The sequence below is a fragment of the Tachysurus vachellii genome, chromosome 18, assembly GCF_030014155.1.
Source record: "Tachysurus vachellii isolate PV-2020 chromosome 18, HZAU_Pvac_v1, whole genome shotgun sequence".
Lineage (NCBI taxonomy): Eukaryota > Metazoa > Chordata > Actinopteri > Siluriformes > Bagridae > Tachysurus > Tachysurus vachellii.
In genome coordinates, this window is record NC_083477.1 from 10,346,901 (window position 1) to 10,351,527 (window position 4,627).

A 4,627-nucleotide genomic window follows, 5' to 3' on the forward strand; every position below is an offset into this window, starting at 1 on the left:
CAAAGAGACTATAGAATTTTAACATTATAAATAAAGGATTAAATGTGGCTTTGATTAAATGCTAATTTAATGTACAATAAAGATCATTTACAGCCAGGTAACTGTGCACTTTCACCTGATCCCAGTGTTTTTTCTTTTTTCCTCTGCATTTAATGTCTCGGCAAAAATGAAGTCCATCACTAATCCCGTCGGCAGGTGGGATGAAAGCGAAAAGATTTTCGGCGATAAAACCAGTCTGTGTGTGTGTGTGTGTGTGTGTGTGTGTGTGTGTGTGTGTGTGTATGTGTGTGTGTGCGTGCGTGGGTGCGTGCGTTCGCGCATGTGTGTGTGTTCCAAATTGAACAGGTCTCTGGTTGGTTGTGTTTAATGCTGCACAGTTTTTCCCCCTCTTCTGTTTGGGATGCTCACATTTCCTGCCCGTAATCGTTATCGGTCCCGGACACTGGCACGGGTGGGCTGCAATATTGCAAAAAAGCTGTACTGGATTTCCCAAATCTATCATGCATGTGCTGATATTAGAACCAGGTCCGACGCGGCGGAAATACACGCGAGGGTGGTTTCAATCACCGAAAGAGACGGAAAATAAGCGAATCCATGCAGAGCTACAGTTCTATACAGTGGCGGAAAGAAGGAGAAAGTTTAGTCTTAGAACTGGGAGAATAACACACGAGACAAAATAATGTTTTCAATAATTAATCTAGGCATATTTATAGTCATTAAAATGTAATGCATACAAACAAACTGCGACTGAAATTAAGTCGGATTTCATCAAAAGCATTCGGATGTTGCACTTACTATAATTAGGCAAATCAATCAGATGAACAACAGAATTATATACAGATTTTCTTGAATATTCATGTACTTATGGGGAAAAATACAAATGTGTTGAATTAAAAAATATATAAAAAATGGAAGTAAAGCAGAAAATCTTTTTTCTTTTTTTTTTTCTTTTAGAAATAAAGCACCACCAGGAAACATTATCCAGTAGTTTGTAATTTAGTGGCTATTTCGAGTCAACGCAAAACTGAAAAAAGTCAATGCGATAAAAATAATGCAAACTTACAATTATAACGGAAGTATTTTATTTAAGTATTTCAGACGTTTTCTCTCAGTTGTCTTACTCAGCTTTTTTTAATGCATCCTCTAAGCCACAAAATTTTACAAGACACTCGACATTCCCAAATATCTATGTTTTGTGGCCTTCTATGTGCACTATTGTCCAGCACATTTTGTGATTTGTGGCCACTGCGCTCATTCTTATGCGGGTCATGAATACTCACTGCTGGCTTACAAACTAAGCCGACAGAAAGCCAGTTTAACAGAAGAGACATATTGCAGCCTATTAACTCATACAGACCATCCACACGCTTGTGCAATATGGAAACTATAAATCTTTTCCTTCACCGCCACCCCGAAGCATATTTAAAAAAAATCAAGCTATTTCTCTGGCTGTTGTGTAGGCATATAAACGAACTTTGGCCAAGAAACCCTAAAACAGCCAGCTATTTGTCGTGATCTCTATATCTTTACAGCTTGGAATTTTGCTAGATTAACATGCAACTAAAAATAAATAAAAATAGCCTGATAGACAATATATACATTGTCTGATTTATGCGATGCATCAGTTTTCAGTGGGCATTATATGTATTGCATTTGTTTTTATACAGGATAGTGATATACAAATTTGTACGTTAAAGGTTTTGAAAAAATATAGTAACATTCGAACAAATCGAAATATAACATCGATAAGTAATAATATAAGGAATTATATGATCTAATATGGTCTCTATAATAAAAAGCAACATATACAAAAGACCATCATTTTAGCCTTAAAAAATAAAAGCATTATTATTTGCCTGCCCATTTTAGCGCCGTCCTCTAAATTGGTTACAATCTGAAATATACATATATATTATATATATAATCTTTCGATTTGCAATAATCATATTAATTGCATAAATGTACACACGCACGGACGCACAGTCGCACTTATTATCCTGGTAAAGATGGATTATTAACGATGCTAGTTAACTTACTTATACATAAAAATAACTCTAAACCTGATTTCAGTAGCTAAATAACCAAAAGCAAAACCCTTTTTTTTCAGTGCTTTTCGTACCGATCAGCCAAATGTCTCGTATTAAAGATGGGGCTATGTGTACAGTATTAATGTTGTGGTATTTTGCTGTCCATTGTCACTGGCCCACTGAACAATTGACTAAACATGTTGTTTAAAATGCAGCAGGCTTTTAAAACAAGCTTACATGTTTAATATAAAACGAGAGATGAGCCAAGCATTAAAACACATTCTGCATACACTATGTACTTATGTACGTATGTACACACATATAAACTGATCAGCCATAGCATTAAACCCCCTGCCTAACACTGGAAAGGTCAACTTGTGTCACCACCGGTGGAAACATAGATCCTTTCGGTCCTAATTTGTGAGATGAGGCCTGGGTGGGTCTGGTTGTTTGTCCCACAGATACATCCCACAGATGCTGGATATGAGAGAGATGTCAGGAATCTGGACACCAAGTTAACATCTTGAACTCTTGTTCCTCAAACCATTTGTTTGCTGTTTTCGCAGTGTGATAAGGTGCTTTATCCTACTAAAAGAGTTCACTGTCATTAAGCAATATGACTATTGGCTGACTTGTCTTTTGCTCATAATGCACCCTGGTGCCATCCCATCAATAGGGAAGTGATGTACTGACCCAGCTGTTGAAATGTGTTTAATCCAATCAGGTCACCTGTTTCCACTGCTCCATGGTGCAGTTCTGATGCTCACGTAGCCATTTTCAGTGTTGGACAGGAGGCAGCATGGGCAATCTGACCAGTCTACACCTACTCAGCCATGAAACCTGCTGTTTTGGAGATGCTCTGTCCCGGTCGTTAAGCCATCACAGTTTGGCACTTGAAAAAGATGCTCATATATTTGTTAATTTTTTCCCTACTTCCGAACACGAAGACGTGATAATGTAATTCACTTCACCTTTCAGTAGCTTTAATGGTATGGCTGATCGGTGTGTGTATGTATGAGCATATCGGTGTGTGTGTGCGCGAATCATGCCAATATTAACCACTAGAGGGCGTGTATAAGTGTGAAATTTCTTTTGCGCGCCGCCTGGCGGTGGGGAAGCTGTAAATAACTAACACATTTCCACCATTTTCGGTATTCAGCATTATAAACCAATGGCATTAAAACCTGATTAATCAGACATGTACACTACAGATTACATGAAAAAAAAGGATCTTCTTTAACTGATTTATTGCCATATAATCAAAATTTGAGAACGTTTTAAATTAATAAAGGATAGCAAAGTAATTGCAAAACTGTGATGCAGATAAATTAGTAAATGTAGTTAAATAAAATTAAATCTTAAATTAACTTTTTCTAATTTGTGTTTAAGTATTTAAGACCCAAAGTCTCTATTCTAAATACACAAAACCTCTGTCCCTAAAACTAGTTTATTAGCTAACAAGCTGACATTACCATCACCCAGATATCCTCTGTGCCCATCGTCCATCCATCAACAGGGGGAGCCACAGAACAGCTAAATCTTCTTATTGTGAAGAATTCCAGAATTCTATTCTTGTACCTTTACTGTTTAGTTTCATTTACATTATTCGTCTGTTTACCAAACTGTCTAGAATGGGTGTGTGTGAGAGACTTTCTGTGCATGTAAAAGTGTGACTGTGATTATTGTGTATTCAGTTGTGTATTCAGATACACAACTATCTGAGCTTGTTTCCAGTCTGACAATGACATTCATACAACAGGAAATGCATTCTGCCTTCATTGTGATTGAAGATAAAAGCCTTTCAAAAGGAATAAATGTCATTAAAAAATAGCATCTGTAATCCAAGAAAGCACCAGACATTAACACTGATGATATTTGCTCATTCTGACAGCACCTGATGATCTGATCAATTTTATTTCCCTGTGATGAGGATAATGAATACATGAAGCAAAACAGATAAAATATACTTTAGTAGTTCCTAGTATTTTTTCAGGCCCATGATGGATGAAGCTATCAGCTAGGATAAGCCAAGTGAAGTCTTGGTTTGTAATTTTTGGTCTGTGTATTCCAACATCAAACAGCTTGTTCTAGGCTCAGCATCAGACAGACCACAGTGTTTCCAGAATGAAAAGATGATTTATCCAAACCTTTTTCTAGATCTAAATATGATGCATAACAGTGTTTTCAAATTCTAATCCATCTTCTGCACATTTTTAGTGCTCTAAGACTCCTTACTCTGCTCAGTGACCAATAACTGCAATAAACTGTGCAGGAATACATTAAGAAAGAAAGAAATTGGAATGAAATCCTTTTATACCACACCATTTTTCCAACGATTGAAATATTTTTGAATTCCATATCAAACATTGTAACTTTACTGTAATACTGTAATGTAATGTAACAAAATCTCTTTCTCCCACTCTTGAATTTATTAAGACAACAAAACACAGCTTATCATGTTACTGAGAAACCAAAGAGCACAAATTCCTTAAAAACGTTCCTATGAGGTAATTACACTGACAATGACCTTTGCCTTCTTTGGACCGGGGGAGGAAACCGGAGTACCCAGCCTCATATATATTATTGAAAATTAGTCAGCG